General features: G+C 44.6%; 1 non-coding gene across 1 annotated transcript; it reads right to left on the minus strand.

Moving 5' to 3' along the window:
- Positions 1-10,500: 10,500 nt before the first annotated feature.
- Positions 10,501-10,572, minus strand: trnaa-ugc (transfer RNA alanine (anticodon UGC)). The gene has a single exon. It is a non-coding gene; the product is annotated as a tRNA-Ala (tRNA).
- Between the last annotated feature and the right edge of the window lie 2,931 nt (positions 10,573-13,503).

Here is a 13,503-nt window from a genome sequence, read left to right on the forward strand (position 1 = left end):
TCACTGCTCTCTCGGGCTGATGACTAGAATGAAGATTTATCAGTTATCTGTCTTTTGTCTCTTTGGTTATAACCCGTTTCACAGCTCTGTCGGGCTGAAGACTGGGATGAAGCTTTTTTATTTATTATCTTTGGTTAAAGCCCGTAGTTCCAGAGGACAGTCTGTAGTTTCGACGCCTCCTTATAGAAACAAGATTAAACCCACAGAGAGCACAATGCAGATTCTCTCGAATGAGGCCCGGGAAGGGAAACGATAGGTGGAAAGATTTGAAATACCGGGATTATTTCAACAGAAATAGACAAGAGACTTTAATTTTAAATATGAAGGTGTTTGATAGAGTAATTAAGAATTAGTGTGCCATCTGGTTGTGAGGATCAGTGATTGAGTAATAGTGAATTACTGTATCCTCTGGTTGTGAGGATCTGTGATGGAGTAATAGAGAATTACTGTATCCTCTGGTTGTGAGGATCAGTGATAGAGTAATAGTGAATTACTGTATCCTTTGGTTGTGAGGATCAGTGATAGAGTAATAGAGAATTACTGAATCCTCTGGTTGTGAGGATCAGTGATAGAGTTATAGAGAATTACTGTATCCTCTGGTTGTGAGGATCAGTGATAGAGTAATAGAGAATTACTGTATCCTCTGGTTGTGAGGATCAGTGATAGAGTAATAGAGAATTACTGAATCCTCTGGTTGTGAGGATCAGTGATAGAGTAATAGAGAATTACTGTATCCTCTGGTTATGAGGATCAGTGATAGAGTAATCGAGAATTACTGTATCCTCTGGTTGTGAGGATCAGTGGTAGAGTAATAGAGAATTACTGTATCCTCTGATTGTGAGGATCAGTGATAGAGTAATAGAGAATTACTGTATCCTCTGGTTGTGAGAATCTGTGATAGAGTAATAGAGAATTACTGTATCCTCTGGTTATGAGGATCAGTGATAGAGTAATAGAGAATTACTGAATCCTTTGGTTGTGATGATCAGTGATAGAGTAATAGAGAATTACTGTATCCTCTGGTTATGAGGATCAGTGATAGAGTAATAGATAATTATTGTATCCTCTGGTTGTGAGGATCAGTGCTAGAGTAATAGGGAATTACTGTATCCTCTGATTGTGAGGATCAGTGATAGAGTAATAGAGAATTACTGTATCCTCTGGTTATGAGGATCAGTGATAGAGTAATAGATAATTATTGTATCCTCTGGTTGTGAGGATCAGTGCTAGAGTAATAGGGAATTACGGTATCCTCTGGTTGTGAGGATCAGTGATAGAGTAATGGAGAATTACTGTATCCTCTGGTTGTGGGGATCAGTGATAGAGTAATAGAGAATTATGTTTCCTCTAGTTGTGAGGATCAGTGACAAGGGGTCATCAATTTCAGCTCATCATGAAATAGTTGAAGTGTAAATTCTTCACGCAGAGTTTTTTTGGAGCGTGGAATGTGTTACGAAAAGGAGTGGAAAAAGCAGAAAAGAGACAATTGTAACTTATACCATTGCATCGTTTAAGAGAAAATTGAATATATTATTTGAAATTGATGAAGATAAAGGGCATTTGGAAAATATTTGCCATGGCATACGTTTTGAATTGCTTGAATCCAAACGACCCGGTGATGTAGAGAAGTGCTGCATATAGTTTATTTTATTCTGATAGGTACAGATCCTAGAGGCCGATGCACTGCCCCATATCTAACAATACGGCACTGTAATCCAGGGATGTAATTAAAGTTCCCCCTTATAATCTGAACTGGATATTCGTGTGTCTGCACTGTCCAATATCTAATAATAACCCAAAGATCTAACAATATTTCCCAGGATTATCTGAACTGGATATTCTTTTTTATTCACTACACCCTATCTATCGATACGATAGTGTAACCCAGGGATGCATCAATGGTTCCCGTTTTAAATTCAACTGGATATTCATGTTTCTGAGCTGCCCTTTATCTAAAAATACGACAATGTAAACCAGGGATGTGACAATAATTTCCCTTATACTCTGAACAGGATATCCTTGTTTCTGCACTGTCCAATATCAAACAATGCGATAGTGTAACCCAGGGATGTAACAATGGTCCCCCGTTATAATCTGAACCGTATATCCATGTTTCTGCACTGCATCAATTCCAACACTACGGCGATGTAACCCAGGAATGTAACAATAGTTCCACCTGATAATCTGAACTGGGTATAATTGTTTTTGCCCTGTCCGATATCTAACAATGTAACAGTGTAACCCCGAGATGTAACAATAGTTCCCCCTAATAATCTGAACTGGATATAATTGCTTCTGCCCTATCCAATATCTAACAATGTAACAGTGTAACCCCGAGATGTAACAATAGTTCCCCCTGATATCTGAACTGGATATTCGTGTTTCTGTACATGTGCCACACGCCTCACGAATCTTTCAATAATCGGAGAAAGGAAACTCTTGTTACGATGAAGCTGATCCCAATCGATAAACTGCTTCATTTCACACCAAGTAAACTCACTGATCAATCGGTATTATTGGCTTCACCAGTTCAATCTTATCAATATAAAATAAAATATATACAGCACTTCCCCACATCAGCGGGTCGCTTTGATTGACTTAAACAAAATGTCTTCTGCCTGTCCTCCTGTTATCTAACCTTTGAGTCTGTGAAAGCTTGTCCTCCCCGGAGATCAATCTGGCCCTGATAATTCAATGCAGTACCTACTTTTTTGGACCAGGTGATCTCCACCCCAACCAGAAATAGGTCCAGCTCTCGCTTGAAGGAATTCAGCGAATCGGCGTCCACCACACGAGCCGGCAGTCTGTTCCAGAAGTTCACTATTCTCTGGGAAAAGAATCACTTCCTGATAATCTAACCTCGATCTGACTTTGTACAACTTAAAATTGTGACCCCTGATCCTCCCAAACCTATTTAGTTGGCACAAACTATCTACTCGAGCAAAATATGTTCCCTTTATCATCTTATACACCTCGATCAAATCGCCACTAAGTCTACGCTTCTCTATATTGTAGAATCCCAGCTCCTTTAGCCTATCTTGACAACTAAGATACTTCATATTGGGAAGTAATCTAGTGGCCCTCCTCTGCACCCTTTCCAACGCCTCAATATCACTCACCGTGTGAGAAGACCAAAACTGAACAAAGTATTCAAACAGAGTCCTGACCAAGGTCTGGTACAAAGACAAAATAGTAGGTGTTGTTTTGTAATCAATTGGAGTTCAACGTAGGAAAGTGTGAGGTCATCCACTTTAGACCTAAGAAAAATATATCAGAGTATTTTCTAAATGGCGAGAAGCTAGGAACTGTGGATGAGCAGAGAGATTTTGGGGTCCAAGTACAGGAATCAATAAAAGCTAGTGTACAGGTACAAAAATTAATTAAAAGGGCTAATGGAATGTTGGCCTTTATCTCAAAGGGGCTGGAATACAAAAGGGTGGAGGTTATGTCACAGCCGTACAGAGATCTGGTGATGCCCCATCTGGAGCACTGCATTCAGTAATGGGCGCCGAATCTCAGGAAGGATATTTTGGCCTTGGAGGGGGTGCGGGGCAAATTCACTAGAATGATACCGTGGCTCAAAGTATTAAATGATGAGTTGCATAAGCGATGCTTGTATTGCCTTGAATATAGAAGATTAAGGGGCGATCTAATTGAGATATTCAAGATGATTAACGGATGCGATAGGATGAATAGACATGCTGCATTCCTCAGGGTGGGGGGAATGTAGAACAAGGACATATCCTTAAAATTAGAGCTAGGCTGCTCAGGGTGATGTGAGGAAACACTTCTTCACAAGAAGGTTAGTGGAAATCAGGAACTCTCTCTCCCAAAAGCTGTTGACGATGGAGGTCAATTGAAACTTTCAGAGCTGAGATTTATAGAATTTTGTTAGGCAAGGGTATTCAGAGTTCTGGAACCAATGCGGGTAGATGGAGTTAAGATACAGATCAGCCATGATGTAATGGAATGGCGGAACAGGCCCGTGCGGCTGAATGCCCACTCTGGTTCCTCTGTTCCTTTGTTCCGATGTCCTACAAATAGACCCCAGATCCCTATTCTCTTTAACTATCACATCACGGCAGTGCTCATATGTGCCGTGATATGATAGGTAAAGAGAATAGGGAGCTGGGGTATAAATAGAGCTATATTCTCTATTTAGAACCAGTCAGGAGCCCAAACACCCAACACATCAAGGTACAACTGAAACAGTCGAGAATCGTCTACAGGCCTGACACTCGTACAAATCTTAGTATCATCTGCAAATCGTGCCCCCAATACCTACATTTAGATCATTAATAAAAATAGTAAAGAGCATTGTTCCTAACACCGACCCCTGCGGGACACCACTGGTGACCGGTCTCCAAACAGATCCAAATCCATCTATAACTATTTTCAGCCTATGGCCTTCCAGCCAGCTCTCAATCCAGGGTTAGGGACCCACTTGCCAGTAAAAACCAGTTTCTCCCTAATTGCTCTACCAAAACCCCTTATTATTTTGAATACCTCTATTAGGTCTCCCCTTAAACTTCACTGCTCTAAGGAGAACAATCCTAGATTCTCCAATCTCTCCACGTAATTGAAGACCCTCATCCCTGGTTTCATCCCAGTAAACCTCCTCTGTACCCTCTCCAATGCCTTGACATCCTCCCTAAAGTGTGGTGCCCAGAATTGTACACAATACTCCAGCTGAGGCCTAACCAGTGATTTGTAAAGGTTCAGCGTGACTTCACTGTTTTTGTATTCAATGTCCCTATTTACAAAACCAAAGTCCCATTCACTTTCATAACAACCTTATCAACTTTCCCAGTCGCCTTCAAAGATTTATGAACATATACCCTTAGGTCCCTCTGCTCTTGCACCCCCTCAAAATAGTACCATTTAGAGTCTACTGCCTCTACATGTGGTTCTTCCTAAAGTGAATCAATTCACACTTATCCAAATTAAATTGCAACTCCCACGTGTCTGCCCATTTCATCAGTCTGTTTATGTCCTCCTGAAGTCTGCTACTATCCTGATCACTATTGATGTTTCGAATTTTGGATACGATAGAGAAAAGATCCTCTTGGACTCGCCTCACCTTCAAACACAAGGACAGGCAAGACTTTCGTTACCTCGAGAAAAACCTAATGCTCGGCACAGGATAGCATTCAGTGGAAGAGCGCACGCACCGTATCAATGGTTCCGAACCGAGGGCTGGATTGCGGGCCCTGTGAGAGATTATTCCACTTTGACAGATTGGGGAGGACCTGGGACAAGAGTTTAGACGACGCAGAGGTAGGAATAGGCTGGATGATAGGCGGTTCTTCTTTTCCCAATGAGTCGTGGGCCTCTGGAATGCGTTGCTGGCTGGGGTGGGGGTGCTGACTCTCCAGGGAGTCTGCCTTCTCCAGGGAGCTGAACCGATTTTTGGGCTGGAGCAGAGGGCTTAACATATGAAAGGTAAGAGGATTTACATTTAACTTAATTACGATCCATGTGATCTGCTGGACTGGTTTTGATCACCTGAGGAGGTCGGGGAGGAATTTTCCAGTGTATTCTATCCTTTAAAGGCCCTGGATTTTTCTCAGGATCTTTTCCTCTCTCAGGAGATTACCTGTCTGCGGGCGGGGTGAGGGGGAGTCAGTGTCAGTAATGATGCTCCAGCAATCACGAGTGAGGGGCAGGCTTGATGGACCAGCTGGTCTTTTACTGCCCGTCATTTCCGTATGTTCGTCCACATCCCCAGCTCGTCAATGTGTTTTCAATGAAGCGATCATCACACAAACCCTCACCTGGGGCATGTCCTGCGTCTGACTTTAGTAAAACGAGACTCAATATTTCTGCATCTCGCGTCATTCTCCTCTGAAGCTCAAGGTCTCGAAATATTCTTGCAGGCCTCTGCTCCAAAGTGCCTGAGAATTTCTAGTCCCGTCCAACCGTCTGCTACGTGACGAGGTGACTGTTGTCCGCTTGGAGCACAAGAAAAGTTGATTTTAAGCCCAGTAAATCATTGGGTGGTCTTAAGACAGTGCACACTCAGTCCTTATACCCTTGGTTATAGTTCTATTGGATTCGGGGTTGTAGCTCAGTGGTATAGCGCCTGCTTTGCGTGTATACATTTCTGGGTTCAATATCTAACACCTCCACCATTTATTTTCACCAGAATGTCCCACAGAAAGACGAATCGTGCTTTCACAGGGAAGCGAGTTCCAACTTCTGAGACAAACATTCAATTGTCCCGAAGCAGGACTTCATCTCACGGTCCCCTCAGCAGCTCAGCTCATAACAGCCGCCGACTGACCAGAAATCAAAAGGTAAAGTGTTTGGGCACAGAACCTGAGACCTCATACACGGGAAGCATGCGGTCTATCACTGAGCTCCATCACCAGATAATAACGACCTCTAACCAAGTGTAAAAGGACTGAGTGCCTCACTTTCCTAAGGCCACCCGAGGATTTCCTTGGCTGAAAAGCATTTCCTCTTTTCAGACCCTTGAGGTAGGCGGACCTGGTATTAGTATTTAAATTCCAGATTTGATTTAATTAATTCAATTTTTAATTAATTCAAATTGAATTCCGGATTATATAACTCCGGATTATTAGTCTAGGCCTCTGGACTACTAGTCTAGTAAACTAACCACTATACTATCTTACCCGCTGGGTGAACAGAAGAAACCAGGTCTCGTCACTCAGAGAAATGAGAAAGGGAGCGTTGCGAAGAAAGTCTGGGAGAGAGGTGAGTCTCCTCGGGCTGTGCCGACCAGCATTTCTGTTTCAGGTCGCCGTTCTTTGGAGGGTAGCAAATGTTGTGCCTTTGTTTAAGAAGGGCGGCAGGGAAAAGCCTGGGAACTACAGACCGGTGAGCCTGACATCTGTAGTGGGTAAGTTGTTAGAGGGTATTCTGAGAGACAGGATCTACAGGCATCTGGAGAGGCAGGGACTGATTAGGAACAGTCAGCTTGGTTTTGTGAGTGGAAAATCATGTCTCACAAATTTGATTGAGTTTTTTGAAGGGGTAACCAAGAAGATAGATGAGGGCTGTGCAGTAGACGTGGTCTACATGGACTTTAGCAAAGCCTTTGACAAGGTACCGCATGGTAGGTTGTTACATAAGGTTAAATCTCACGGGATCCAAGGTCAGGTAGCCAATTGGATACAAAATTGAATTCATAACTCCGGATTATTAGTCTAGGCCTCTGGATTACTAGTCTAGTATACTAACCACTATACTACCGTACACGGTCGGTGAACAGAACAAACCAGTTCTCGTCACTCAGAGAAATGAAAAAGGGAGCATCGCGAAGAAAGTCTGGGAGAGAGGTGAGTTTCCTCGGGCTGTGCCGACCAAAATTTCTGTTTCTGGTCGCCGTTCTTTGGAGGGTAGCAAATGTTGTGCCTTTGTTTAAGAAGGGCGGCAGGGAAAAGCCTGGGAACTACAGACCGGTGAGCCTGACATCTGTAGTGGGTAAGTTGTTAGAGGGTATTCTGAGAGACGGGATCTACAGGCATCTGGAGAGGCAGGCACTAATTAGGAACAGTCAGCATGGTTTTGTGAGTGGAAAATCATGTCTCACGAATTTGATTGAGTTTTTTGAAGGGGTAACCAAGAAGATAGATGAGGGCTGTGCAGTAGACGTAGTCTACATGGACTTTAGCAAAGCCTTTGACAAGGTACCGCATAGTAGGTTGTTACATAAGGTTAAATCTAACGGGATCCAAGGTGAGGTAGCCAATTGGATACAAAATTGGATTGACAGCAGAAGACAGAGGGTGGTTGTAGAGGGTTGTTTTTTCAAACTGGAGGCCTGTGACCAGCGGTGTGCCTCAGAGATCGGTGCTGTGTCCGCTGTTATTTGTTATTTATATTAATGATTTGGATGAGAATTTAGGAGGCATGGTGAGTAAGTTTGCAGATGACACCAAGATTGGTGGCATTGTGGACAGTGAAGAAGGTTATCTAGGATTGCAACGGGATCTTGATAAATTGGGCCAGTGGGCCGATGAATGGCAGATGGAGTTTAATTTAGATAAATGTGAGGTGATGCATTTTGGGAGATCGAATCGGGCCAGGACCTACTCCGTTAATGGTAGGGCGTTGGGGAGTGTTATAGAACAAAGAGATCTAGGAATACAGGTTCATAGCTCCTTGGAAGTGGAGTCACAGGTGGATAGGATGGTGAAGAAGGCATTCAGCATGCTTGGTTTCATTGGTCAGAACATTCAATACAGGAGTTGGGATGTCTTGTTGAAGTTGTATAAGACATTAGTAAGGCCACACTTGGAATATTGTGTACAGTTCTGGTCACCCTATTATATAAATGATATTATTAAACTAGAAAGAGTGCAGAAAAGATTTACTAGGATGCTACCAGGACTTGATGGTTTGACTTATAGGGAGAGGTTGGATAGACTGAGACTTTTTTCCCTGGAGAGTAGGAGGTTTAGGGGTGATCTTATAGAAGTCCATAAAATAATGAGGGTCATAGATAAGGTAGATAGTCAAAATCTTTTCCCAAAGGTAGGGGAGTCTATAACGAGGGGACATAGATTTAAGGTGAGAGGGGAGAGATAAAAAGGGTCCAGAGGGGCAATGTTTTCACTCAAAGGGTGGTGAGTGTCTGGAACGAGCTGCCAGAGGCAGTAGGAGAGGCGGGTCCAATTTTGTCTTTTAAAAAGCATTTGGACAGTTACATGGGTATGATGGGTACAGAGGGATATGGGCCAAGTGCAGGCAATTGGGACCAGCTTAGTGGTATAAACTGGGCGACATGGACATGTTGGGCCGAAGGGCCTGTTTCCATGTTGTAACTTCTATGATTCAATGAACTGATCGCTGGACATTGCACCGTCACACATTCCGATCAGTCGGCGGCTGCTGTGAACTGAGCTGCTGAGGAGACCGTGAGATGAAATCCTGCTCAGGGGCTATTTCATGCTTGTGGAGCCTCAGAGGTAAAAATTCTCGGCACTCTGAAATCAAGATTCGCCTTTCTGTGGGTCATTCTGGTGAAAAAAGAGTTTTGGAGATGCGGGGGATTGAACCCAAGATCTCATACATACAAAGCACGCGCTTTACCACTGAGCTATACCCCCAGATAGAGCCACATTCCAACGAAGAGCTGATCTCCTTCATTTGATGGGGCCACATAAGGTTTTTTTCTTGGTCTTCAATTCATCTCCTTTTCTGCTCCGACCAGACAATTAAACACGAAGTTTGCGGACCTGATGTAATTGTGGGTGAACGGAAGAAACCAGATCTCGGCACTCAGAGCAATGAGAATGGGGGCGTTGAGAAGAAATGCTGGGAGACGGGGAGTGCCTCCTTTGGCTGTGCTGTAACCATCATTCCGATTTCAGGGCACATTTTTCGAACGCTCCCGATATCAGTCACTTTGCTTACGGTTGGACGGGACTAGAAATCTTCAGGCACATTGTGGCAGAGGCCGGCAAGAATATTTCGAGTCCCTGAGCTTCAGAGGAGGGTAAGGTGAGACACAGACAGCATTGAGGATAATTTCACTGTAGACGGATGCAGGACTTGCCCCAGGTGTGGTTTTGTGTTTAAAGATCACTTCACTGAAAACACCTTGACCAGCTGAGGTTACAGACGGACATGATGGTCAGGAAAAGACCAGTTGGTTCATCAATCCGACCCCACATGCCTGGAGCATCGTGACTGGACACTTCCTACCGACACCACCCGCCCCACCCACCGGAAACATGTAATCTCCTGGGAGCGGCGACAAACTAGAAACAAACCCAGCGCCAATAAGGAGGGGAAATTCTGGGAAATTCCTCCCCGACTCCTTCAGGCGATCGAATCGAGTCCAGTGGATCACACTGACCATGTGTAGGTTAACTGTAAAACAACTCACCTTCTATATGATGCGATCTCTGCCTCAGTCAAGAACTGGTCCAGATCCATCCAGAAGGCAAAGAGAGAGTCAGCACCCACCACACCAGCCCGCAAAGCATTCTAGAGATTCAATACTCTCTGGGAAAATAAGAACCGCCTAACATCCAGACTATTCCTACCTCTGTGTAGTCTGAACGCCTGTCCGCTGCTCCTCCCCGATCTGTGAAACTGGGAATAATCTATTTCTTCACTCAGAGGGTGGTGAACCTGTGGAATTCTCCACCACAGAAGGCTGTGGAGGCCAAGTCACTGAATATATTTAAGAAAGACAGATTTCTACACACAGAAGGCATCAAAGCGTATGGAGAGAGAGCGGGACTATGGCATTGAGATGGAGGATTAGCCATGATCGTATATAATGGCGGAGCAGGCTCGGAGGCCCAATGGCCGACTTGTGATCCTATTTTCTCTGTTATTATTACTGGGCCCGCTCTCCAGCCCCGGGATGGGAGCCATTTCAAAGGCGCGTGCGTGCTTCCATTGAATTTTATCGTGAGCAGAGCGTTCGGTTTTTCTCGACGAAAAGAAACCCTTTCCTGTCCTTGTGTGTGAAGGTGAGGTGAGGACAAGAGGGTCTTTTCAAAATTGGAAACATAAAGCATTTGGAGATGCCGGGGATTAAACCCGAGACCTCATACATGCAAAGCATGCGCTCTACCACTGAGCTACATCCCCACAGTCAAACTAGCTTCACTTTAGAATAAACAATTGAGATTTCCGCTCCGTCTCTCCGGACAACGAGATGCTCAGTCATACCACGTGCTCACAATGTTCAACCTCTGCTTCAGTTCACGGGGTTTCTGCTCCTCTTTACTTTGAACTTTCCAACAAAAAAGTCAGCGGAAATAAAAAAAATACCATTGCCAATAGTCAGTGACGAGGCTGACATCCAACCTCTGAATCATAAAGTGAGATGGATGAATGACACATTGTCAAACAAGAGCTGGGACTGCTCGCTCGACATTGCACCGTCACACATTCCGGTCAGCCGGCGGCATCTATGAGCTGAGCTGCTGAGGACCCCGTGAAATCAAGTCCTGCTCCGAGACAATTTAATGCTTGTGGAGCCTCAAAACTTGGAACTCGCTGCGCTCAGAAAGCGCGATTCGCCTTTCCGTGCGTAATTCTGATGAAAAATATTTTTGGAGATGCTGGGGATTGAACCCAGGACATGCGCTCTACCACTGAGCTGCATCCCCAGATGAAATAAACAGCTCCCCAAGGAAAGAAGAACTGATTGTCCTCATTTCATGCGACCACCCATGGTGGGTCAACCACGTGATGGATTATTTCCAGTTTCAAAGATTGGGGAGGAGCAGGGAACAGGCGTTTGGACCACACAGAGGGAAGAATAGTCTGGATATTAGGCGGTTCTTCATTTCCCAGAGAGTAGTTAGTCTCTGGAATGCATTGCCGGCTGGTCTGGTGGGTGCTGACACTTCATACACTGGGCTTAAAATCATCTAGTTTTCTGCTCCAAGCAGACAGTTAAAAATGAAGAATGCGGACCTGATGCGACTGTGGGTGAACGGAAGAAACCAGGCCTCGGCACTTAGTCTAATGAGAAAGGGGGAGTTGAGAGGAAATGCTGGGAAAGGGGGGAGAGGTTCCTTGAACTGTGCTGTAACCATCCTTCCCATTTCAGGGCGCATTTTTCGAACGGTCCCGTTATCAGTCACTTCGCTTACGGTTGGACGGGACCAGAAATGCTCAGGCACATTGTAAGGAATCTTACAACACCAGGTTATAGTCCAACAATTTTATTTTAAAATCACAAGCTTTCGGAGATTATCCCCTTCGTGATCAGGCACATTGTAGCAGAGGCGGGCAAGAATATTTCGAGTCCTCCAGCTTCAGAGGAGGGCGAGGTGAGGCGTGGAGAGCATTGAGTCTCATTTCACTACAGAGGGCCAGGTGTGAGTTTGTGTTTAAAGATCACTTCACAAAAAACACCTTGACGAGCTGAGGTTACTGACGGACATCATGGTCAGGAAAAGACCAGCTGGTTCATCAATCCTGTCCCACATGCCCGGAGCATCGTGACTGGACACTTCCTACCGACACCACCCGGCCCACCCACCGGAAACATGTAATCTCCTGGGAGCGGTTACAAACCAGAAAAAAATACAGGGCCAATTTCTGGAAAATTCCTCCCCGACATCTTCAGACGATCGAAACCAGTCCAGGACATGACAGTGACCATGTGTAGGTTAACTGTAAAACCACTCACCTTCCATGTGATGCGATCTCTGACCCAGTCAAGAACCGATCCAGATCCCACGAGAAGGCAGAGAGAGAGAGTCTGCACGGACCAAACCGGCTCGCAATGCATTCCAGAGACTCACTGCTCTCTGGGAAATGAAGAACCTCCAAACATCCAGCCTATTCTCACCTCTGTGTATTCTAAACGCATTTCCGCTGAACTCCAGCCTCTGAATCATAAAGTGAATTGTATGAAAGACAGAGCGTCAAACAGGACCGAGAACTCGGATTGCTCGCTCGACATTGCACCGTCACACATTCCGGTCAGTCGGGGGCTGCTATGAGCTGAGCTGCTGAGGTGACCGTGAGATGAAGTCCTGCTCCAGGCCAAATTAATGCTGTGGAGCCTCAGAAGATTCATCTTTCCGTGGGCGGCGGGTGGGAGAGGGGGAAGAGACTCCTTGGTGTAAGATGAGGCATTTTCAGCAAATAGAGCGCACATTTAGATTAAGAGTTTTCAAAATATAAACCATAGAAACCACTCACGTTTACATTCGGCATCTTAATGCATAATCAACACCCGCTTATAAACATAATATCTCTGGGAATCGAAGGATTGTCGCTGAGGATCATGAAATGGCCGAGTTAAAACTTACCCAGAATACAGAAGGTCAGACTGAGCGAGGTGATGCTGGAAGCTGCTTATATTGCAGGGTTCAAACATTTTGCAGAAGATAACAGGCGACATTGTGAATGTGTTGCGACTATGTTGAGAATATATCGACCTTGGGCATGTCGAGATATTGGGGTCTTGTGTCCGCACAGACCATAAGCATTTCTGATAGGAATGTGAATAACAAATAAAGATCAGGGAGAGTTTGCATGAAATGATTGGTGTAAACAATTCTCGTTTTACATTTGAATTTATAGATGGACAGGCCGACGAGAGAGAGAGAGAGAGAGACGGATAAGCAGCCACCCGAGGGTTACAGCTTCTATCCAAAGCAAGACTAACAGTTAGTACCGTGTCCTTCTTATTAATACTATGGCCTTAAACATTGTGTGTGTTGATACTTGTTTATATCCAATAAAGGATTAATCGCAACCTATTGGTGTCGAGTCTGAATCGATCTTATAAACTGGCCACTGCAGCATCGGAGATAATGTGGATTGAGTGAAACTAAGTGCCTCGGACGGACAAGGTGCTAAACCCAGTCCGTTAAGTTGGGAAAACCGTTTCGGCGGGAGCATGAGTTTTCCTTCCAATACTAACAGTAACAATGGGAACTATCAGGGAAGCTTTTTTAAAAAAAGAATCTGAGCGTCGTGATGGGCAGAGAAGTCTGTTAAGAATTGTCCATGATGTGGAGATGCTGGTGATGGACTGGGGTGGACAAATGTAAG

The sequence above is a fragment of the Heptranchias perlo genome, unplaced genomic scaffold (genome assembly GCF_035084215.1).
Source record: "Heptranchias perlo isolate sHepPer1 unplaced genomic scaffold, sHepPer1.hap1 HAP1_SCAFFOLD_60, whole genome shotgun sequence".
Taxonomy (NCBI): Eukaryota; Metazoa; Chordata; class Chondrichthyes; order Hexanchiformes; family Hexanchidae; genus Heptranchias; species Heptranchias perlo.